The sequence below is a fragment of the Camelus ferus genome, chromosome 3 (assembly GCF_009834535.1).
Source record: "Camelus ferus isolate YT-003-E chromosome 3, BCGSAC_Cfer_1.0, whole genome shotgun sequence".
NCBI classification, from domain to species: domain Eukaryota; kingdom Metazoa; phylum Chordata; class Mammalia; order Artiodactyla; family Camelidae; genus Camelus; species Camelus ferus.
Genome location: NC_045698.1, coordinates 116,129,866 through 116,155,099, shown reverse-complemented (window position 1 = coordinate 116,155,099; position 25,234 = coordinate 116,129,866). Strand labels below are relative to the sequence as shown.

Sequence of the window (25,234 nt, the reverse complement as noted above, 5' to 3'; positions counted from 1 at the left end):
TTGGCCTCGTACTGTCCTTGTGGACTTTTGAAAACGACTGCCACTGTCATTCGTGTTGATTCCAGGGGTTGTCCTGTTGTCACTGATGAATTCAAAAACAGTTATCTTAGTAAAGCACATTCTCAGGTTCTAGACTCAACTAAATTCCTGATTAAATAGATTTTCCCAAAGATTTCCTGAAAGCAGTGAGATAAATGTCATAAAACCAAAAAATGTCAAAACTGCAAAGGGATTGGGAGAGGCTGATAGCTCAGTGGTTCAGTGCGTACTTAACTACACATGAGGTCGTGGTTTCAAGTCCCAGTACCTCCATTAACATAAAAAACAAACATACAAACAAACCAACCTAATTACCTGCCCCCCCCAATTCAAAGAGTCTCATGATCCACGTCCCCAGGTTCCGAATCTAACCTCATCGTTATGAAGTGGACTGCAGCCAGTTAGCTGTGATGACCTAGGCTCAGACAGTCCTAGCTCAGGGTTCTCAGAGGAACTTCTACTGGCCCCAGTAATTGCTTTTTTACAAATTTAGTTTACATCCATGATTAATCTTGACAATAATCCTAAAATTTAGATGTTGTTTGTATTCACATTTTAGAGATGAAAAAACTGAAAGCGAGCTAAAATAACTGGCCAGAGGTAACACAGCTGGTGAACAGGGGCCCAGGCGCTGACAGTCTGGAAAGGGGGTTTCACATCAAATCAGTCAAGTCCTTTTTTTCTCATTGATGCAGGTTTCTTTTCAACCTGTTTCAAAGGCACTGGAAACCTGTGGCACCTCAGGTAGCATTAAGCAGGAAAAAAGGGAGTGGGGAATAAACAAGGCAGTGCTCTGGCCCCTCACTCTAGTTTCAGCCTGAGCACATCTCACATATATAAGTCCCATTTAAAGTTTTGTTTGAAAAAATTTCCAAACACTGTATTATACCCTAATGTCTCCTAATGCTGTACTAGCAACTTCCTGCAGTCAGAACTGCCTTATCCTTTCTTTGGTCTCAGGACAGTATGAAAGCTGCCCTGACGTGGAGCAGGTGGAGATCACTGCTCTTGGGATGTGATTTGGGCTCCAGAACTGCACTGTCCGAGCGTCTCCCATGAGCCCTGGCAGCCCTGCTGCCTTTCCCACCAAAGCCAGTTACATGGTTCCCACACCCTGCAGCCCCCTCCCTGTCAGTAGTGATGTCACCTTCGTCAGGAGTGGTCGCGCGCTTCCCAGAGGAAGGGGTGTCTTCTCCCCAGAGCAGGAGGCAGTTCTCGAGGAGGAACTGTACCAGAGAAACCTGAAACACATGAGGGCGCAGTGGGGTGTTCTTTTCCAAATGGCACAGTTAGAAATCATTTCATATGTAAGTCTTGGATCTAAAACCTGTAAGAGAATTCTGAGAAAAATTCAGAGTTGATTAAAAAAATGAGCCTACAAATCAGTTTTCTCTAAGAAATAGTGATACTTTCATGAGTACTTTGGGTACAGATTTTAAAATTCTTTTAAATCAGTGGGTTAAAATTATAATTTGTGGCCTTGTTCAATAGCTAATGTTTTTGTAACGATGGTTACATGTTTAAAACTAGGACAATTTTCAAGTGACCTATGAAGGATTCTTGAGATGAATCTGTATATTCTCTTACTAAATTTCATTTGTTTGTTTTTGTTTCATTTTCTTCAGTTTTATTGATATAAATTGACATACAGCATCTTAGGAAAACTCATAAAGCATCCAATAGACAAAAACTTGAGAAATTTACTTCTTAAGTGAGGAAATATGTGAAAGTTCAGAAGCAGAGATTTCTGTGATTTTTCTTGTGAAGGAAGGAAGTAGCTGGAGAGGAGACGTGTCTGCACTGCCTCATCTCATGCTGGCTGTCGGGTTGAGCTTGGGGCAGAGCTGTGATCTGATTAGGCCTGTTGTGTCTCTGTTTGGATGTTCTGGAATCTTTTCCTAGCCCCCTCACCCTGCAGTGGGGGTGACATAGGAGCCGAGTGTCCTTGTGAGGGACCACAGCTGGCAGAGGAAGGCCAGTGTATGTGGAGCCGTGGGTGCTCATCTTGCCCAAGCCACCGCAATGTGCCAGCAGTGACCAGAGGAGCTGGGTGGTGGTGTCATTCTGTGATGATGAAACGATGGGACCTTCGCCGTAGTTCACACTCCCTCAGTGATTAGGCTGAGAGTTGAGCCTCGGCTGTGAGACCCCAAAGCTCAGGTTCTGTTCTGTCCCATCATCCTACTCTTACCTCTCTGTGGTTCAGTCTCCTGGATGGGAAAGGAGAAATGCCTCTACTGCTCTCAGTTTCCCACTTAACGACCCACCACCTCCCCTCACCCCACCAGGTCAGTGACTCTGCCACTCCAGGGGAGCGTGTTTAAGATGTGCACTTGAAAAACCTGGACCATCATGGCTAGTACCTCAGGTTTCAGGTTCAAATGGCTAGTACCTCAGGTTTCAGGACCATGCCCCACAAGGCATGAAGATGAGAGGTCTCATTACCTTTTTTGTGAAGTCCTCTTCTGATTGTGAGCTGGTGGCATTAGGTGGACCAAGAAGGCTTGGGGCTAGACAGCGTGATAAGTTATAAGCCATCATCTGATTGAATGAGGAGTGTTGCTCAGTGTTGTGGAGCACTCGAAAAAGGTGTCTCAGGAGGTCAACATTGGCTCTTGGCAGCTGGTCCGAAAGCGTACAGACAGGAAAATGCACTTTTAAACAAAGTATGTCGTTTTGCTTAGAAAATGGAAATGCAGAGACAGAGAATAGAGTACATGATTGTAAACCATGCACACAGTCCTCTCTCGCAGAGTTCTAAGCGTGAATGCACACAGAAATGTTTCATTGATCTCAATTTCTGGACCAGATACTAACTTCTGTTGTTAAGTATTTGAAAAATTAAGATTGTAACACTGGCAGATTCGTTCTCTGGCATCTCTGTTTTGACCAGTGGATTTCATCTGCAGCAGTTCCGTGTCTTCAGCAGGTGTTAACTGGTCTGGAGTCCATATTAATAAGATTAGGATAAAAACAGGAATTGAGTAACAGCAGGAGTGCATGCATCTGTTTTTCAAGTGGCTTCTGTGGGTAGCAGATGCAGCCCTTTGACACTGGTCATTACTTTAGTAGACAAAGCTGTGAACTATGAGCTGATATTTTCCTAAGAGGATGTTGGGGATGTTGGTTGTGTTTTCCGGGTGTGACCGTCATTACCTCCGGGTTGCAATTATTTTTTCCTCCGCATTCCGTTTATCAAGGACACTGAGCCATTTGTCGTGGAGACTGTCTGTAAAAATACTTCCTTCGATGTTCTGAAAAAAATCCTTCCGTAGATTAAAAAAAAAAGATACATATTATTATTATAAATACATATTGGAGAAATAACAGAAAACATTAAGTTGAAAAATTCCGTTCAGGCCTCACTTCCTTCGCAGCTGCCAGTCTGTGACCCAGGCAGAGCTGGGCTTTGATTCTATAGACTTGCACACCCAGAAGGAGGGGCTTGGACTCTCTCCATCTAAAACTAGAAGCATCACAGTGGAGTCTGGATGCCAGTGACAGTGATGAGAAAGCCCCCACCACCAGCTGGGCCTTGCTCTCTGTGTCTGTGTTAGCACTAGTCCCGGCTGACAGGGTCTGGTGACCACCCATCCCGAATCTTGCGAGTGTCTGAGAAGCAGTGCGCACACCCATGTTACTTGTTTACTTCAGACAGTGCTTGCTCTTAATTCAAGGGAGAAAGGTTCTCACACTCTTGCACATGTATTACGAGAGAACTGGGCTTTTTGACGTGAGGTGTGCATGCTTCGTGGGGAAAGACTACTCATAATAGCTTCAGTCTTCTTTTTTAAACTGTATAAAAGTTCAGTTTGCAGCCTTTTAGGCAGCAGGTGCTAAAAACATACAAAAATCCCCAGTGGGTACCTACATGTTACCCCTTATAGCTCCTTGAATGGAACATATCCTTCCAAATAGGATACTTAAAATTTAGATGTATTGGAACTTCAGGCCTCTGAGTGTCAAGGCTAGAGGTACACAAATGTAAGCTTCCTAAGTGGGGGCCTGGAAAATGTGTCACTTTAGAGGGCTGATGAGTAATTTTTAAAGTATAGTCAGACAATAGGTCAATTTCTGGTGTACAAGCCTTTCTATCACAGAAATGGGCCTATTAAAATTTATGAAGTAGTAATTTTTTTCCCCTGGTGGGTAAGGTGGTAATTGCATTTATTTATGTATTTACTGATGGAGATTCTGAGGAATGAACCCAGGACCTCGTGCATGCTAAGCATTCACTCTACTGCTGAGCTATACCCTCCCCACCCCTGAAGTTGTAATGTTTTGTGCCAGACTGGGGACAGTTTTGCATCACCTTGCACCAGCCCCGCCCACCACGCCCCAGAGGAGCCTCGGACACTGGGGTGTATATCCGCGCGCTGCTCGGGATCCCTGTCTGGTGGCTGTGAGCATGATGACCTGAGCGCAGACCGCCCCACCCCCAGTGGGGTGAGGAGTGAGGGGGTCAGCTTGGGTTAGGGGTGCAGAGTGAGGGGGGGCTCCCGCGGGGAGTCAGGTTGAGGAATGAGGGGCTGCCCAGAGTGGAAGTCACCTGGCTGAAGTGTGAGGGGGCCATCACGGGGTAAGGGGCGCTCGGAATAGGGGAACCCGGTTGAGGGATGGGGGCTAATCCTGGGGTGAGGGGACCATCTCAGGATGATGGGTGGACCCGGGGTGAAGCATGAGGGGTCAGCTTGTTTGCAGGGGCTGTAAGTTAGAAGCTAGTGGGGTGGAGTGTGGGGTGGGGACCTCAATATGAGGAGGAGCCTTGTCTTGTGGATCATGTCAGGGATGAGGCCTGGCCGGGGGGTGTGGGGGCCGTGACAGGGCTGGAGGTGTTGTGTGGCGGCCAGCAGGGGGGATTGGAACTGTGGGGTGTGGCCTGGCCCGGGAACAGTGGTGGTTCTGATTGGGTGCTGGGGTGGAGGGGACCCTGTCGGTGTCTGGGTTGGGGGGGCATTTGGGGTGGGAACTTGGCTGGCCAGACCTGGGCCATGGGGTGGACCAGCCCCACCGCCCCACGGCCTGGGCTCGCATGGCCGGGCTCGGCCCCTCTCGGCCCCACTGGCCATGTCCCGTAGTGCGGGAGCCCCAGCCCGATTGTCACTGCTACTGGCAGAGGGCGGGGGAGGGGCGTGGACGAGGACGCGCACGCGCGAAGGCGCGGGAGCCCGCCCAGAGCCTGTGGGAGCTGGGCCGGAGCCGGGTGCTCCTGGACCAGCTTCCCGAGGAGGAACACGGCCGGGGTCTGGGCCGCCACGTGCCTTCGCCTCTGCTGCTGTCGCCTGGCAGGTAAGGGGGCGCTGGTGGGGGCGCGCAGGTCGGGGAGCCGGTGGTTGAGGCCTGGGCTGCATTGGGGAGGCACACAGGGAGGGCTGCGCAGGTGAGGCCCAGGCCACGCAGCCCATCAGGACCCTGATGCGGGTCCGGGCTGCCGCCCTGGTTCATGGTGCATCGCCCCCGCCATTAGTAGTCACTGAACCCCGGTGTCTTCATCGCCGCTCACACGTGGGTTTGGGAAAGTGGGAGCAGCTCCGGGAGGTGGGAGGGCGCTGGGCTGGCCTTGGAGTATCTCCGACTGGCCCTCAGGCCATGGCCTTCCTGCTCAGGTGGACCTGCCTGGCGACTGCAGGCCGCCTTGGACCCTCCAGGTTGGAATAACAGACGAGGCCCAGGGCTTTGGGAACTTGTTGGCCTGCCCCCGAGATCAAAATCTTTTGGCAAGTCTAGTTTTATTTAGTCTCCAAATGTTTTTCACAGTGGCTACGCCAAACTACATTGCCACCAGCAGTGTAGGAGGGTCCCCTTCTCTCCACAGCCTCTCCAGCATTTCTCCTTTGTGGACTTTTGTTGAATGATGGCCTTTCTGACTGTGTGTGAGGTGATAGTTACCTCACTGTAGTTTTGACTTGCATTTCTCTGATAAAGATATTGAGCATTTTTTTCATATGCCTGTTTTTCATATGCCTGTTGGCCATTTGTATGTCTTCATTGGAGAAATGTGTGTTCAGGTCTTTTGCCCATGTTTGGATTGGGGTGCTTGTTTTTTGGTTTTTAAGTTGTACGAGTTGATTATGTAGTCTGGAAATTAAGCCTTTGTCAGTCAAATCATTTGCAAGTATTTTCTCCCATTCAGTATGTTATCTTTTTGTTTTGCTTATGGTTCCCTTTGCTGTGTGGAAGCTTGTGAGTTCTGCTAGGTCCCATGTGTGTGTTTGCTTGTGATTTTCTTTCTGGTGCTGGGGCAGACTGCCCTAGGAGAACATTGCTGAGATGTATGTGAGATAATGTGTTGCCTATGTTTTCTTCTTAGAGGTTTATAGATTCTGGTCTTCTGTTTAAGTCTTTAAGCCATTATGAGTTTATTTTTGTGTACGATGTTAGGCAGTCATCTAACTTCACTGATTTCCATGCAGCGGTCCAGTTTTCCCTATAGCCTTTGCTGAAGAGACTGTCTTCCCTCCATGGTATGTTCTTGCCTCTTTTGTCAAAGATTAGTTGACCAAAAGTTTGTGGGTTTATTTCTGGGGTCTCATTTGTGTTCCATTGATCCATATGTCTGTTTTTGTAACAATACCGTGCTGTTTTGATTGTAGGTCTGTAGTACTGTCTGAAGTCTGGGAGGGTTATTCCTCCAGCTTTGTTCTTTTTCTTGAGTAATGCTTCCGTAATGCTGGGTCTTCTCTGATTCCATATAAATTTTAAGATGATTTTTTCTAGTTCTGCGAAAAATGTCCTGGGTGATTTGGTAGGGATCTGCATTCAGTCTGTTGATGCCTCAGGGCAGGTATGGCCATTTTAACAATATTCTTCCAATATAAGGACGTGGGCTATCTTTCGGTTTCTCTAAGTCCTCTTTAATTCCCTTAAGTGTTTTATGGGTCTCTGCATTTAAGTCTTTCACGTCCTTGGGTAGATTTATTCCTAAGTATTTTATTTTTTGGATGCAATTTTAAAAGGGAGTACTACATTCATGTGAAGAAATGCCACTGATTTCTGTAGGTTGCTGTTGTATTCTGCTACCTTGCCAAATACTTTAATTAGCTTTAGTCATTTTTGTGTGGAGCCTTAAGAATTTTCTATAGATAGTATCATGTAATCTGCATATAATGACAATTTTACCTCTTCTCTTTCAATTTGGACCCCTTTTATTTCTTTTTGTTGTCTAGTTGCTATGGCTAGGACTTCCAAATACTATATTGAATAAAAGGGGTGAGAGTGGGCATCTTTGTCTTGTTCCAGTTTTTAGTGGCATATTTTTCAGTTTTTCACTGTTTAGTACTGTGTTAGCTGTATCATAAATAGCTTTTATTATGTTCAGATATGTTCCCTCTGTGCCCACTTTATTATAAGCTTTTATCATAAGTGGCTGAATTTTGTTTTGCTTTTTCATCATCCATTGAGATGACCATGTGGTTTTTGTCCTTTATTTTGTGAAGTGGTATGTCACATTGATTCATTTGTGTATTTTGAACTATCCCTTGTGTTATCCCTTGTGTCCCTGGGATGAATCCAGCTTGATTATGTTGTATGATGTTTTTTATGTGTTGTTGGATTCTGTTTGCTAATATTTTGTGGATGATTTTTAAATGTATGTTCATCAGTGATATTGACCTGTAATTTTCATTTTTGGTAGTGTCTTTGTTTTGTTTTGGTATATGGGTGATGGTTCATAGAATGAGTTTAGGAATATTCTTTCCTTTTCAATCTTTCTAGAATTTGAACAGGATCGGTATGAGTTCTTTGTATGTTTTGTAAAATTCCTGAGTGAAGCCATCTCGTCTGGACTTTTGTTTGCAGGGGGTTTTTTGCTTATTTCTAATTATTGCTAATTGTTTCATTTCTAGTGATCGGTCTATTCTAGTGGTCTATTTCTTCTTCTATCATGGTGGACTGTATGTTTTCAGAAACTTGTCCATTTCTTCTAGGTTGTCCAATTTGTTTCCATATAGTCGTTTTAGTATTCTGTTACGATATTTTGTTTTTGTGTGATACTGGTTTTAGGAGCTTAGTTTTTAAATGTTTTTAAGATTGGCCTAGCAAAATTCACATTCAGTAAAGCAATGGTTTATCTCTAGTAAACTAACTTGATTAGTTTTACTATCTTGAGCCTTTGCCCAAAAATCTAGTGTGATCCTCACATCGAAAGGTTTTGTTTCAGAGAGGGCTTAGAAGCAAGACAGGAGCTGTGGTTGTTCCTAGGAAAACATGGTGGGTGCAAATGGACATGCTCATTGAGGGGGTTGTACACAATTCATTCACCTAGTAACTGTGATGTGTTAATTTATTCATTGATCTATCTTGACATCATAGCATATCTCTGGACATTTCTTCCTGTTATATTGATGTACATGTCTTTTTTTTTTTTTTTTTTTACCAATACCATACTGTCTTTATTACTTTAGTTTTATAGTAAGTCTTGAAATCAAACAGTGTAAGTCTTCCAACTTAGTTTTTTTCCAAAATTGTTTCAACTGTTCTAGGTCTAGTCTTCTTTAATTTCTTCCAGCAATATTATATGTTTCAGAGTAGAGATCTCTCGCATATTCTGTAGAATTTATTCCCGAGTAGTTAATATTTTCATGCAGTGTAGTTGATTTTTATACACTGACCTTCTGTCTTGCAGCTTTGCTAAACTCACATAGTAGTTCTAATACCATTTTTTTGTCGATTTCTTAGAATTTTCTATTTGGAATATATCTGTGAAGAAAGTTTTATATTTTCCTTTTATTCATATATATGATTATGTGTGTGTGTGTATTTAAATTTTTTTTTGCTTTATTTCACTGGCCACAATCTAGTATATTTTGAATAGAAGTAGTGAGAGGTCCTTGCTGTGTTCTCAGTCTTAAGGGCAAACATTCAGTCTTTCACTGTTAAGTATGATGTTAGGTGTTAAGTTTTTCATGTGTGCCCTTTATTATGTTGAGGAAATTCCTCTTAATCCTAGTTTGTTAAAATTTTTTTTTCTTTTTTAAAGTCATGATTATATATTGAATTTTATCTCATGCTTTTTCCACATTTATTGATAGGATCCTGTGGTTTTCCTTTTAATATGAAATGCATTGATTGATTTTCAGTGTTAAACTTACAACCTTGCATACTTAAAGTAAAATCTTTGTCTGATTTTGGTATTAGAGTAGTCGTAGTCTCATAAAATGAGTTCAAATTTGTTTCCTTTTCTGCTTTCTGGTAGGATTTGTATTACTTCTTTCTCAAAATTTGGTGAAATTCAACAGTGAATTCAGAGCCTGGAGTTTGTGAAGTTTTTAACCACTAATTTAATTCATTTGATAGACAAAGTGCTGTTACTGGCTTTTTTATTTCTTCTTGAGTGAGTCTTGATATTTTGGGTCTTTCCAGAAACTTGTCCATTTCACCTAAGTTGTCAAGTTTATGAGCATAAAGGTGTTTTATTATTCTCTTTTGAATACATGTATGGTCTGTAGTGTTATTATTTTTATTCCTAATGTTGAGAATTTGTCATTTCTCTTTTTCTCTTTATTAGTCTGGCTATAGCTGTATGATACTACTGATTTCTCAAAAAATTAATGTTTGGTATCAGTGATTTTTCTCTATTGCTTTTATGGTTTTAGTTCCATAATTTCTACTCCTTATCATTTCTTTCTGATTTCGTGGGTTTAATTTGCTCCCCTTCTGATAACTTAAGATGGAAGCTTAGGTCATTTATTTGAGATTTTTTTCTTTACTAATATAAAAATCAAAAAAGGATAAATTTCCTGCAGACAACTGTTTTAGCTACATATAACAGTGTTTTTTTTTTAACATTTCCATTAAAAATCCTTTTTATTTTATCTTGTGATTTCTTCCTTGACCTTCATAGTTTATTTAGAAGTGAATTACTTAATTTCCAAGTATTTGGAGTACTTTCCAGTTATTGTTTTAACTTTATCCTTTTGTGGTCAGAGAAACGACTTGGTATGATTTCAGTTCTCTTTAAATTCATTGAGAATTGTTGTACGGCCTAGAATATGATCTGTCTTGGTGAATGTTTTAAGTGTACATGAAAATAATGTTTATATGCTGTTTTGGGTAGTGTATTCTGTAATTTAGATCAAGGTGGTCAGCTTCATTTTCTGACCTCTTGTTCTGTCAGTTATTGTGAAACAAATGTTGAACTGTCCAGCTGTAACTGTGGATTTGTCTCTTCTGTTCTGCTTTTGCTTCCTGTATTTTGAAGTTCACTCCTGACAGACATTTAAGGTTGTCCTGTCCTCTTGGTCCATTGACTCCTTTGTTATTATGTAATGTCTCTCCATCCTTAGTATTTTTTGAGCTGATATTAGTGTAGTTGTCCCAGCTTTCTTTCGGTTAGTGTTTTTGTGTGATGTCTTTTTTCTTTTCTTGTACTTTTAACCTGTCTCTGTCTCTGTGTTGAATCTGTGTCTGTGTGTGTAGACAGCATGGAGTTGGGTCTTGTTTTTGTTGTTGTTGCTGTTGTTTTGATCCAGTCTGCCCATCTCTGCCTTTTATTTGGAGTTTTTTTTTTGAAAAAGACCATTTTATATAATGTAATTATGATTTGTTCGGGTTTCAAGCTACCCTTAGTGTGACTAGTTTTCTATTTGTCCTGTGTGTTCTTTATGTCCTTTTCCCACTTCCTGGCCCTGTTTTCAGTTAAGTTGTTGTTGTTGTTGTTTAAATGAACCCCTTTTATCTCCAATCCTGGTTTATTAGCTCTGCTTCTGTTGTTTCACAATGGTTACTCTAGACTTTGCACATCTTTAACCGATGATAGCCAATCTTCAAATAATACACGAGTTACGTAGAGTGTACGATCCTTGAAACAATAAACTTCCATTTCTCCCTTCCTGTTTAGTCCTCCTTTACTTCTTCATGTTATGATACCCCATAATACATTATTGTTAGTGTGCTTTAAATCATCTTTTAAATTTATTAAAAGTGAGAAAAAAATCTTTATATTTACTCAAGTTATTGATACTTTCCAGCTCACCATTCCTTTAAATTCACACGTCCATCTAGATGGTGTCATTTTCTTTTGGCTTGATGAACGTTCTTTTAACGTGTCTCACTGTGCAGCCCTGCTGGCAGTGAATCCTCTAGCTTGTGTTTGCCTGGTATTATATCATCTTCATGTTTACCTGGTGTGGAGTTCTAGGATGCTAGCCTTCCCCTCTGTAGGTCCCCATCTGAAGGCTCTAGAGAGTAAGCCATGGGCTGAATTGATAACAAGCTGTGAGGAAAGTCATGCATCCAGGCTGGATAAGAAATGGCCTATTTAATGTGTCCAGTATGGACGGCTGGGTGGCCAGTGACGGGTAAGATCCTCAGAGGAGGACAACCTAAGACAGGCACGGCCGGCTGGATAAGAAATGGCCTATTTAATGTATCCAGTATGGACGGCTGGCTGGCCAGTGACGGGTAAGATCCTCAGAGGAGGACAACCTAAGACAGGCACGGCCGGCTGGATAAGAAATGGGCTACTTAATGTATCCAGTATGGACGGCTGGCTGGCCAGTGACGGGTAAGATCCTCAGAGGAGGACAACCTAAGACAGGCACAGCCGGCTGGATAAGAAATGGGCTAATGTGTCCAGTATGGACGGCTGGCTGGCCAGTGACGGGTAAGATCCTCAGAGGAGGACAACCTAAGACAGGCACGGCCGGCTGGATAAGAAATGGCCTATTTAATGTATCCAGTATGGACGGCTGGCTGGCCAGAGACGGGTAAGATCCTCAGAGGAGGACAACCTAAGACAGGCACGGCCGGCTGGATAAGAAATGGGCTACTTAATGTATCCAGTATGGACGGCTGGCTGGCCAGTGACGGGTAAGATCCTCAGAGGAGGACAACCTAAGACAGGCACAGCCGGCTGGATAAGAAATGGGCTAATGTGTCCAGTATGGACGGCTGGCTGGCCAGAGACGGGTAAGATCCTCAGAGGAGGACAACCTAAGACAGGCACGGCCGGCTGGATAAGAAATGGCCTATTTAATGTATCCAGTATGGACGGCTGGCTGGCCAGTGACGGGTAAGATCCTCAGAGGAGGACAACCTAAGACAGGCACAGCCGGCTGGATAAGAAATGGGCTAATGTGTCCAGTATGGACGGCTGGCTGGCCAGAGATGGGTAAGATCCTCAGAGGAGGACAACCTAAGACAGGCACGGCCGGCTGGATAAGAAATGGCCTATTTAATGTATCCAGTATGGACGGCTGGCTGGCCAGTGACGGGTAAGATCCTCAGAGGAGGACAACCTAAGACAGGCACGGCCGGCTGGATAAGAAATGGCCTATTTAATGTATCCAGTATGGACGGCTGGCTGGCCAGTGACGGGTAAGATCCTCAGAGGAGGACAACCTAAGACAGGCACGGCCGGCTGGATAAGAAATGGCCTATTTAATGTATCCAGTATGGACGGCTGGCTGGCCAGTGACGGGTAAGATCCTCAGAGGAGGACAACCTAAGACAGGCACAGCCGGCTGGATAAGAAATGGGCTAATGTGTCCAGTATGGACGGCTGGCTGGCCAGAGACGGGTAAGATCCTCAGAGGAGGACAACCTAAGACAGGCACGGCCGGCTGGATAAGAAATGGCCTATTTAATGTATCCAGTATGGATGGCTGGCTGGCCAGTGACGGGTAAGATCCTCAGAGGAGGACAACCTAAGACAGGCACGGCCGGCTGGATAAGAAATGGCCTATTTAATGTATCCAGTATGGACGGCTGGCTGGCCAGTGACGGGTAAGATCCTCAGAGGAGGACAACCTAAGACAGGCACGGCCGGCTGGATAAGAAATGGCCTATTTAATGTATCCAGTATGGACGGCTGGCTGGTCAGTGACGGGTAAGATCCTCAGAGGAGGACAACCTAAGACAGGCACGGCCGGCTGGATAAGAAATGGCCTATTTAATGTATCCAGTATGGACGGCTGGCTGGCCAGTGACGGGTAAGATCCTCAGAGGAGGACAACCTAAGACAGGCACAGCCGGCTGGATAAGAAATGGGCTAATGTGTCCAGTATGGACGGCTGGCTGGCCAGAGACGGGTAAGATCCTCAGAGGAGGACAACCTAAGACAGGCACGGCTGGCTGGATAAGAAATGGGCTACTTAATGTATCCAGTATGGACGGCTGGCTGGCCAGTGACGGGTAAGATCCTCAGAGGAGGACAACCTAAGACAGGCACGGCCGGCTGGATAAGAAATGGGCTACTTAATGTGTCCAGTATGGACGGCTGGCTGGCCAGAGACGGGTAAGATCCTCAGAGGAGGACAACCTAAGACAGGCACGGCCGGCTGGATAAGACATGGGCTACTTAATGAAGTTTCATGACGAACTTTAAAACAATTTGTCCTTGATCATGTAACTTTCTGTGCTTATTGCAGGAGCTTGGGGACCTAAATAGCTTAAGGTTATTAACATTGTTATAACTGGTGGGTGTGCAGGCCTCGAACCAGAGGGGCAGCTTACCATGGCAGTGACTGGCCTAACACACTGTGAAGGACAACTTGGCATCGGGGGGATGTGGGATCGGGAGGCCAGCTGTCCAGGGAGCAAGGTGGGTGGATGGGGTGACATAGGGGTGGAAGGAGGTTGCTGGCTGTATTCTTGATTGACCTAGGGATCCGAGGGCTGGGGAGTGGCAGAGGAAACTCAGGTCCCAGCTCAGGGTCAGGCCCTGTGGTTGCTGACTGAGGGCAGAAGAGGAGCTCAGAAGTGGAGCGAAAGGGACAGGTGGTTGTCCCTGGGGTTTGGTGACATGGGGGCTTTGGCCCGAGCAGGGTGGGAGGAGCCTGTGGTGAGGAACTGGTGGCCTGCAGAGGAGTGGGCAGTGGCTGGGCCCCCTTGGAAACCCTGGTCTGATGGGGGAGGCACAGCCTCTTCTCTGGGAGCTCTGATTTGAAGGGCTCGGGGACCTTTGCAACCTCCCCTCAACTTAGGCAGGGAGGGGCTCCTTGCTTCTAGTGCTGTGAGGGGCTCCTGCCCCAGCTCCTTCTGTCACCCTGGACCTGGGGATTGGGGAGGAGCAGATGTCACTGACGTTGATTCCTCAGGTTTGAGCCCAAGAGTGGGGGCCTGGATCCGTGACCCAGGTATTCCAAGTTTCTGAAGTTCGGACAAGAGGCAGCAATTGGTCTCCCACATGTGGGAGTGGTCACTGTGTGCTCAAGGAAGGAAGGACCTGCTTGTGTTGCAGAGATGGTAACAGGTGTCCCCTGCAGCAGGAAGGATTCAGTCAGACATGGGGAAGAACTTCCAGATGTTGTGTGTATATGAGGATGTATCCTAGAGGTGTAACTGAAAGAAGGAGGTTCAAGGATCCCCTGACATTTGCCAGGGCAGGATGTGCCTAAGATGCAAGTGAGGGTCCTCTGGTCAGAGACCACAACCCCACATGTCCTGCTTGGGGCTAGTCCTCGGCTGATGTGCAGGGCAGCCTGGAAAGCTCTGCAAATAGCCGGGGAAACCTCTGTTGATGGGGCTTTCTGCCCTAGTGTTGAATGGGCCTTAGGGAGGCCCCCCCTCCACCTGGTCTGGGTGTTAGACCATCCTTGAGGGTCCCTTTCAGGTCTGTGATTCCCAGTCCTGATTGCATAGCTCAGGTGTTGTAGGCTTTTGCGAGGTGGAGGGGATGTGAGGTGGTGAGACAAACAGAAACTGGAATCCTGGCCCTCCTGTGTTTTGCTGTGTGGCGTCTGGCAATCCTCCCACCTCTTTGAGCCTCAGTTTCTTCACAGAGCTGAGCTGTGAATTATTTCCAAGATTAAATGAGAAAATGGACAGGAAGCTGTTAATATTGAGATGGGGGAGGGGGCAAGGAGAAGCTTCCTGTCCCTGTGCTGGAGGTCAGGAGCCGGTGCATGCTTCCCTGATCGTCTCCACCAGGGACTGCAGAGCCAGGGGACACTTGATGGGGGAGAGGCCGAGGCCAAAGAGCCCACGTTGCAATCCTCCAAGTTTTGAGTGAGCCCAGCAGGTGCCCGCCTCCTGGGCTGCCAGCCTGAGTAGCTGGTTCTCTGGAGGGGCCAGGGTTGCAGGCTGCGGGACCATGTGAGACAGCGGTGCAGACCTAGCCCCTCGGAAGGCAAGGAGGCCACAAGCCCTCGGGAACCAGAGCCCCTGGGGACCCCCATTCGTGGGGACCACAGCCCATAGGGGGAAGGGTGGTATCCTGCAGTAAGGTGCAGGCAGGATGGAAACCCAGGGCAGCCACCCCGAGCCTGGGAAGTGGTCAACAGGTGCAAGTGCAAGGTCACTTCTGTGTTGCCGTGGGCCCGGGCTAGGAGCGGTCCTTGCTGGGGTCGGCCATTCAAACATCTAAACGAGTGAGAGTGGAGGTCGGGGTAGGACGGCGCCTTCTCCACTGCTGGGCAGGGACCAGTGTTTGTGTCTGGGACGTGCCTTAGTGCGGGTGGGGAAGGGGCACCTGTGAGAAAGCATCACTGTTGCCCACACCTGCTCCCTTCACAGCTGCTAATGCCCAGGATGACGTCAGCCACGTGCACGCACTTGGCTCCCTAAGGACTTGGAGCTGAATGTCCCCTAAGCATAGGGTGGACTGTGGCCTGATTGCAGGGGACTAGGTCGAATGTGACAGCAGTGTGGCCAGGAGGGGTGTTCCCAGGAGAGGAGGTGCCGGCTCTGTGCATCCTGCAGCTCAGCCTCTCCTGACACATAACCTTTGTCATCGCTCTCTTGGGGCCTGTCCTACCACCTGCAGGTCACCCCTCTGCAAGGACCTGCTCTCCGGCCCTCTGCCCAGTGTCCATCAGCCCCAGCTCTTACATGGTTTGAAACTCAGTTGTCCTTGTCCCGGTGGCCTCCGTGAAGGATCCCAGGCACCATTTGTTGGGTGGGTGGGCTAGCGGCAGGTGGAGGGGCAGACGGGGTCAGGGTGCTGTGGTTGTGTGAGAGGTAACCGGGCTGGGAGTCGGGACTGTGTTATCAAGTGGGTAGGTTTCTTTTCTGCATCAGCTGATATAATCATATGGTTTTGATTTTTTCTTAGTCCAGGGATCAGCATAGTGTGACCCACAGACCGAATCCTTCCCACTAGCTGTTTGTGTAGAGGCAGCAAGCTAAAACACATTTTTTACATTTTTTAACGGATTGTAAAAAGAAGAATAATATTCTGTAAAAAGTGTATGTCACCCACAAAGCTTTAAATATTTGCTGTTTGGTCCTTTACTGAAAAAAAATTGCTGCATCATCCTTTAGTCAGTTAAATACAATGGGCTACATCAGTGATGTCTCTTTAACTAGGTTTGCATCACGAGAAACCGCTCCCCCACCACTTGTTTGTGATGTAGTATTCCTTTTATAAATTTCTGGATTTAATTTGCTATAATTTACTAGAAAATTGTATGTCTATTTTCATAAGATACTGATTTGTAATTTTCTTACAAGATCTTTTAAGGCTAATACTAGCCTCAGAAACGAGTAGGGGATTGTCCCTTTTTTCTGTTTTTTATTTAAAAATATTTTCTTAAGAGGCTGTGTTTATTTTATGTTTATTTTATGTTCATAGCAAAATTGAGCAGAAAATACAGAAGTTACTCCTTGCTCCCAGACATGCACAGCCTCCCCCACTACCAACGCTTGTACCAGAGAGTACATTTGTATGTTATCGGATAATCAATCTAAATTGATACATCATTGATACACTACACCAAAAGTCCATTAGGGGTTCACTCTGTGGGTTTTGACAAATGTATAGTGACATGTATCACTATTATGCTACCATATGGAATAGTTACATGGCCCTAAAAAATCCTCTGTGCTCCAGAGTTATTTCTTCCTCCCTCTTTCTGAACCCCTGGCAATCACTGATCTTTTTACTGTCTGCATAACTGTACCTGATCTAGAATTTCATATATTGGAATCATACAGTATGCAGCCATTTCAGATTGTCTTCTTCCATTTAGTAACAGGCTTAAGTTTAAGTTTCTTCCATGTCTTTCCATGGCTTGAGAGCTCATTTCCTTTTAGTGCTGAATAATGTTACATTGCCTGGATGTACCATGGTTTACTTATATAATTCACCAAATGGAGGACAAGTTGGTTGCTTCCAAGTTTTTGAAATTGTGAATAAAGCTGTTACAGACTTCCATGTGCAGGTTTTTGTATCCATGTGCAGGTACACAAGCTTTTGATTCCTTTGGGTAAATACCGAGGGGTACAATTGCTGGATCGTGTGGTAGGAGTATGTTTAGTTTTGTAAGAAACTGTCCAGCTGTCTCCCAAAGTGACTGTTCCATGTTTGCATTCCCACCAGGAAAAGATGAGAGTTCTTGTTGCTCCACATCCTTGTCAGCATTTGGTGTTCTCAGTGTTACAGATGTCTGGCCATTCTGATAGGTATGTAGTGGTATCTTACTGTTGTTTCAGTTTACAACTTTCTAACGGTATATAATGCTGAGCATTTTTTCATATGCTAATTCCTCATGTTTATCCTCTTCAGTGAGGTATCTGTTCCGGTCTATTGCCCATTTTTAAATCAGGTTGTTATTTAATTATAAGAGTTCTTTGTATATTGTGAATAACAGTCCTTTATTGAATATATCTTTTGCAAATATTTTCTCTCAGTTTGTGGCTTGTTTTCTCATTCTCTTGCCAGTGTCTTTCACAGAGAAGAACTTTGTTGTTGTTGTTATGAGTGTATCTTACGAATTCTTTCTTTCATGGACCGTGCCTTTGGTGTTACATCTAAAAAGTCATCACCATACTGAGCACCATCTAGAATTTTTTCTATGTTACCTCCTAGGAATTTTATAATTTTGCATTTTACATTAAGGTCTATCATCCATTTTAAGTTACTTTTTTTTTTGAAAGGTATAAGGTCTGTCTCTAGACTCTTAGGTTTAATATGTGGATGTCTGGTTGTTCCACTGCCATTTGTTGAAGAGATTATCTTTTTCTCCATTGTCGTACCTTTGTGATTCATCAAGATCAGTTCACTGTAGCTATTCTTTATCAAGTTGAGGGAGTTCCCTTCTATTCCTAACTTGCTGAGAGTTTTTTTTATCAAGAATGAATGTTGAACTTTGTCAAATATTTTTTTCTGTATGCATTGATATAATCATGTGGTTTTTTTTCTTCTTTAGCTACTGATGTAATGGATTGCATTAATGGATATCCAGATGTTAACCAACCTTGCATAACTGGGATTAATCTCACATAGTCTTGGTGTATAATTCTTTTCATATATTGTTGGTTTTGATTTGCTAGTATTTTGTTGATGATTGTTGCATTTGTGTTCATGAGATAGTGGTCTGTAGTTTTCTTGTAAAGACTATCTGGTTTTGGTAATGCTGGCCTCATAGAATGAATTAGGAGGTTTCCCTTATTTCAGTATCTTCTGTGTTTTCATACAAATTTTAGAATGATTTGCAATTTTGTGAAAAGTGCCATTGGTATTTTGATAGGTGTTGCATTGAGTCTGCAGATTTCCTTTGATAGTATGGTCATTTCAACAATACTAATTCTTCCAATATATGAACACAGTATACTTTCCCACACAAAAGACCTAAATAGCCAGTCTTGATAAAGAAGAACAAAGCTGGAGGTATCATGCTCCCTGACTTCAAACTATGCTACAAAGCTACACTCATCAAAACAGTATGGTAAAGGCTAACCTTTTCAACAAACGGTGCTGGGTCAGTTGAATATCTATATGAAAGAAATAATGTGACTTGACTCTTAACTTATACCATAGGTGAAAACTGACTCCATATGGATTGCATACCTAAATGTGAAGAAAAAACAATTTGACTTCTAGGCTAAAACATGAGAACCACTTCATGATACACACCTGATAGTTGAAATCTAAAAGATGGAAAAAGCAAGTGTTGGCATGAATGTGGAGCAATAGCAAATCTCACACACTCTTGATGGGAGCATAAATTGGTCCAACCACTTTGGAACGTTGGCGGAGTGTGCTTAAATTAAGCCAAACCCGTGCATACCCTATGACCCAGCAATTCTACTCCTAGGTCTATATCTATCACCAATATGCACATATGTTTATTGAAAGACATGTACTAGAATATTCATAGCATTAATTATAATAGTCCCAAGCTGGAAACTGTGAATATCTGTCAACAGTGGTGTGGGTAAACAAATTGAGACACACTAAACTACTATGCAGCAATGAGAATCAGATATCTATAACTGCATGTGATATGGATGAATCTGACAAAGACAACATGAAGGAAAATAAAACTACAGTTGATCCTTGAACAACACAGGGGTTAACCTGTGTGTAACTTACAGTCAGCCCTCTGTATCCATGGTTACTCTGCTTGTGTAGATTCAACCAGCCACAGACTATGTAGTCCTGTACTATTTACTGTTGAAATATATATCCACATATAAGTGGACCCACAGTCCAAGCCAGTGCATTCTAGGGGTCAGCTGTGTGTAGTATACCACATAACACACTATCTGATTTTGTGCGTGCAAAGTACAAAACAAAGCAACACTAATCTGTGCTCTCAGATGTCAGGACGGTGGCTACCGTGAGAGGTTCAGGCTAGAGGGAAGTTCAGAGGGCTTTGGGGGTCCCAGTATTGTTCTCTTTCTTGATCAGAATGCTGACTTCATGAGTGACCAGATTGTGATATTTTGGGGGGCTTTAGACATGCAATATTGCATTTTTCTGTATGTACAGTATTTTTCAGTAGAATGTTTAAAAATGTTTCTACAGCACAGGTGTGTCATAATTTATTCAAACTTTTCTGTATTTATTGGTCAATCAATTGGTTTCAGCTTTTTACTTCTACAAATATTGTGAAGTAAAGATCTCCATACATATTTGACTCATGGTGGTCCCCTTTAAGAATAAATCATTCATATGTTAAGTGGCTGAAGTCTTCACACTAAAATACATTGTGATATTTCTTCCCCCCAAAACGGGAAACTCAGATTTTCATTTTCACTATCAATGTTTGTATTTTTCCTCTTTTAGCCTCATGAGAATGTCTTGTCTTTTTCATTGTGTTTCATTTTCATTTCCTCATTTATAATAGATTCAATCATTTTGCTTTCATAGATGTTGCAGATACTTTCCCTAATATAGCTGCTATACATTGAATTTGTTTATAGTAGACTTGCTATAAAACTTACGGTGATTTTAAGTACACAGATACTTTCATACCATTCCTTTGAAGAGATGGAGGTAAATTCCTCTGTCTTTCAGCATGGACTGGGTTTAATGACTTCCTTTTAATGAATAGTATGTGATGAAGTGACAGCCCTATGAAGAGGCTTACATGGAAAGGAGCCTCGAGGCCTCCAGCCAACAGACGTGTGTAAACTTTCATAGAAGTGGATCTTTCAGCCTAGTCAAGCCTTCATATGACCACAGCCCTGGCCGATGACTTGACACCAAAGCAAAGCCACCCGCCTAAGACACTCCCTAAAGCCTTGCCTTCAGAAATGTGTGAGATAATAAGTATTTGCTCATTTAAACTGTTAAATTTGTGATCAATTTCTATACAACAGATAAGTAATACACAATTTTTAAACTTTTTATTTTGAAACAGTATATGTGCAAAGAAGTAAATGAAACATAGATACACAATTTAGCAAAGTATTATAATGCAAACGCAAATGCAATGGTTATGAAATAGAAAATTGCAGGTCCCCAGAAAGAATGTGCATGTTCTTTCAAGTTCAAAACATCTTACTTCAGTTTGTATGCAATCATACTCTTGAATTTCATGGTAATCATTTATTTGCTTTGCCTTATGGTCATACCTCCTATGTTTACACCTCTCTGAACAGTACAATTTAGTTTTGCTTACTTTTGAGTTGCATATTAATAGGACCTATGGAATCATAGATTTACTTTGTTATACCTTACTTCTTCTGTTCAACCTTCTGTAAGAGTCACCAGTGTTGCCCGTAGCTCTAGCTTGTTTGTCTGCATTACTGTAGAGTATTTTTGTTGTTTGATTCCACCGCAGCGTATTTTTCCATTTTACCTGTTAAATACTTTCTAATTTGGGATGACTCTGCTTGCTTTTACAATCCTGTTCATGTTCACATGTGCAAGAGCTTCTCAGTGATATATATTCCTAGGAGTGGTGATATCTTAAGATCTTGATTTCATTTTCCTCAAATCTATATCCCCAAGTGGGATTGCTGGATCATTTAGTAATCCGTATCTTTAATTTTTTAAAGGAAACTCCGTACTGTTTTCCATAGTGGTTGCACCAGTTTATAGTCCCACCAACAGTGCGCAAATGTTCCCTTTTCTCCACATATTCACCAACACTTGCTATTTCTTGTTTTTTGTTGTTGTTGTTCTTTGTTTTCATTGAACTCAAAATAGCTAGTAACAAAAACATCTAAAAATATCTCCAACATTTGATTCTTCAGTCATTTTTGGTTGATGACATTTGATTATTTAGTTCCTGCTTGTTTCCATCATGGAGTAACACGTCTATCAAAATATATCTGAGAGTTTGCAGCAAGCTTTAAACCTGTATACTTAGATCCTAACCCAAAACCATGATTTAGTTGTTAGTTTTAAATCTAAATTTTTTCTGCCAGACAGAAGCTTATTAAACTAATAATCATAAATAAGCTAGCTATTAGTTTTCAAGAAAATGCCCAAATACAGCACATACATATAGGTCGCATATATCCTTTCATGCTTTTACTACTCATATAATATGAATGTAAGATGTACAGTGGAGTTACATCATAAACACATTTAATTTACATTAATTCAATATGTCAGTGAAAAGGAAATAATGAGTAAGGAAAATAACAATAAAGCCATGGCTAGAAGAAGCTGAAACAAGTTTCAAAGGCGCAGTCAAGGAAATCGATACCTACTAAATTAACCCAAACTCTCTGACGTACTGCTCTCGTGAGTGGTGAAATTCACAGCCCCAGTTTATTTCTTGTCTTTTTGATAGTAGCCATTCTGACAGGTGGAGGTGATATGTCATTGTGGTTTTGATTTGCATTTTCCTGATGATTAGTGATGCCAATTATCTGTTAGTCATTTGTACGTCTTGGGAAAAATATCTACTGAGGTCTTCTGTACAATTTTAAAATCAGACTGCTTTTGACACGGCCTACACTGTGGTCAGTGCCTCCCTCGTGCCATCTGTCCCAAGCTCTAGTTTCCTCCGCTGCCACTCCACGGGGCCCTTCTGCTTCTGCCAGGCACATTGGGAGGGGGGCTTCTAAGTGCTCCCTTGGTTTTCTGCGCCTTTATTACCTTTAGCTTTAAAACAGACCCTTGTTCCAACATAGAATGATGTTGGGTACCAATGGGAGGAGATGTTATTAAAAAATCTGTTTTTTTTTTAAATAGAGGTGCTGAGGCTTGAACCCAGGACCTCGAGGATGCTAAGCACGCACCTCTACCTCTGAGCTATACCCTCCCCCTTAAAAAAATCATTATTTATATGACACATTGACTTCTGATTTCACTAAGTTGTTTCATGGGATTCATTCAGAAATGCCTCAAATTTTCTATACTTTTAAGGTTTTGAGGTTAATTCTGCTTCCTGTGCTGTTGCCATTAACCTTTTAAAAACAAAGAATTTTACAGTGAAAACGTAGCGTAATATTTCACAGTTTCTTTTTTAATATTAGAGACTTTACATACTTCTTTCTTTTTAAGTAGGTTTATCTGGGTCACTATTATAAAGAACGTGTTGTCTTTTGTAGTCTGCTGGTGCTGTCGTCACCCAGAGCCAGCCGTACAGAAAACGAGCTGGTGTCCTTGAGTAATGAAGATTATGGGGTGTATGTGAGACACGCTATTCAGGTGAGTACTTGCCTCAGGCTGGAGCCATGCTTAGGTTTGCATTCAACAAATGTTTGCGTGCGACTAAGAAAATCAGACACTTGGCAGGGGAGGGCATTGCAGCCAGCAGGGAGGCCTCTGTGACTGGAGAGAGGACAGAGGAGCAGCAGATGAGCGAGGGGGGGCCAGGGCCACAGAATGAAGTGGGGCTTGTCTGCAGTGATGTGGCACAGGGTCCTGTGCTTCTTGGTTATGCCCCTTTTGGACACTTTCACAGCCTATTTTTGCTTTTGAGGGGAGATGGAGGTAGTTAGGTGTATTTATTTATTTTATTTAATGGAGACACTGGGATTGAACGCGCAGGGCCTTGTGCATGCTAAACACACTCTAGCACTCAGTCGTACACTCCTCTCTTTTGTGTAAAAAAAAAAATCATTCTCACTGACATCTAATTTAAAAACTTTAGTTACTTTTTTTAACCTTAAATCCTTCCTTCTTCTGCTTTAATTCTTTTGTTCTAGTTAGTACACTTCAGAGAAAATCCCAGGAATCATCTCATTTTACATGTAAATATGTCAGTATGTATCCTGTATAGGTAAGGATTTTATTTTTAACATAGTGACCTTTCAGTTTCCAACACTGCCTGACAAAGTAAACAGTGAGTCCTTACTATTGTCTCCTAGCTAATGCTTGCTCACATTTTCCCAGTTTTCTCAAAGACGGCTTTTTACAGTAATTCCTTTGAATTTCGGTACCTGAAAGGTCATAGACTTTCCATTTGGGTGATAGGCCCCTGAAGTGTTTTTTAACCCAGAACAGTTCCCGTCTCCTTAGTTCCTTGTCATGCCATTCACTTGTACTGAAACTACATCAGCCCACAGTCTTTCCCCCTCTCCTCTGCGTCTCCTGCACAGTCGGAGTGAGGGCTGCAGGGTGGTCGGGCTCAGGCTGCCCCTGAGCAGCAATGTGTCATAGGAACCAGCACACAGAGTCGCTGGTCGTCACTATCTGTTTGTCAATGTTGTTCTTGTTGCCTTCTAGACCCGTGAAAAATTTTGTCACCCCCTCCCAGATTTATTAGCTGAAACTGTGTTCTTTAAAGAAATCTTTCTTAAGAAGTACGGTCACTATAATGTAGTTGATATAGGAAAGGCAGAAGAGATGGCTGTTGTTTGTTTGCTTGCTTGCTTGAGTTCCCAGTTTTCAGAATGATGAACTGGTGCCCTGGTACTTACAAAGGTGACCAAGAACCTTTGTTTTGTCTATTATCATGATGATGAATTTGTTGGCTATTATGGATTTGATGTGTTTTAGCCATTTTTCCTCTTGGTCATCTTGTGGGAACCCACTGATCTTTTTATTAAATTGAAGTGTAGTCAATTTACACTGCTGTTTCAGTTTCTGGTGTACAGCGTACTGTTTCAGTCATCCATGTACATGTATTTCTTTTCATATTCTCTTCCTTTACAGGTTACTACAAGGTACTGAGTACAGTTCCCTGAGCTGTACAGTAGGACCTTGCAGTTTACCTATTTTATGTTTATTATTTAGTATCTTTACTAGTAGTATTAGTATTAGTTTTTAGTACTTAGACTCCCAATTTATCTCTTCCCACCCCCTTGCCCCTCTGTTAACCGTATGGTGGTTTTTGATGTCTGTGAATCTGTTTTATAAATAAGTTCATTAGTGTCATTTTTTTTTTAAAGATTCCACATATAAGTGATAATATGGTGTATTTTTCCTCTTTGTGGCTTACTTCCCTTAGTATAACCATCTCCAGATCCACCCATGTTGCTGTAAATGGTGTTACTCTTTTTCATTTCTGAATAGTATTCCATTGTATAAATGTAGCACAACTTCTTTATCCAGTCATCTGTTGATGGACATTTAGGGTGTTTCCATGTCTTGGCTATTGAAAATAGTGCTGCTATGAATATTGGGGTGCAGGTGTCTTTTTGAAGTAGGGTTTCTTCTGGATATATATGCCCAGGAGTGAGATTCCTGGGTCATATGGTAAGTCTATTCCTGGTCTTTTGAGGAATCTCATAGTAGTTTTGCTTTGCATTTCTCTGATAATTAGTGATATTGAGCATTTTCTCATGTGGGTATTGATCATCTGTATTTTTTCCCTGGAGAATTGCTTGTTTAGGTCTTCTGCCCATTTTTGGTTTGGGTTGTGTGTGTTTTTCTTAAGTCATATGAGCTGCTTATGTATTCCGGAGATGAAGCCTTTGTTGGTTTCATCTTTTGCAAAAGTGTTCTCCCATCCCGTAGGTTGTCATTTTGTTTTGTTCATGGTTTCCTTTGCTGTGCAGAAGCTTGCAAGTTTCATAAGGTCCCATTTGTTTATTCTTGCTTTTATTTCTATTGCTTGGGTAGACTGGCCTAGGAGAAGATTTTTGAGATGTATGTGAGATAATGCTTTGCCTAGATTTTTTTCTTCCA

General features: G+C 43.0%; 1 pseudogene; it reads left to right on the top strand.

Annotated features, from left to right (window-relative positions):
* LOC106730392 overlaps positions 1-25,234 on the top strand; it is an 87,455-nt pseudogene that overhangs the window by 42,403 nt on the left and 19,818 nt on the right.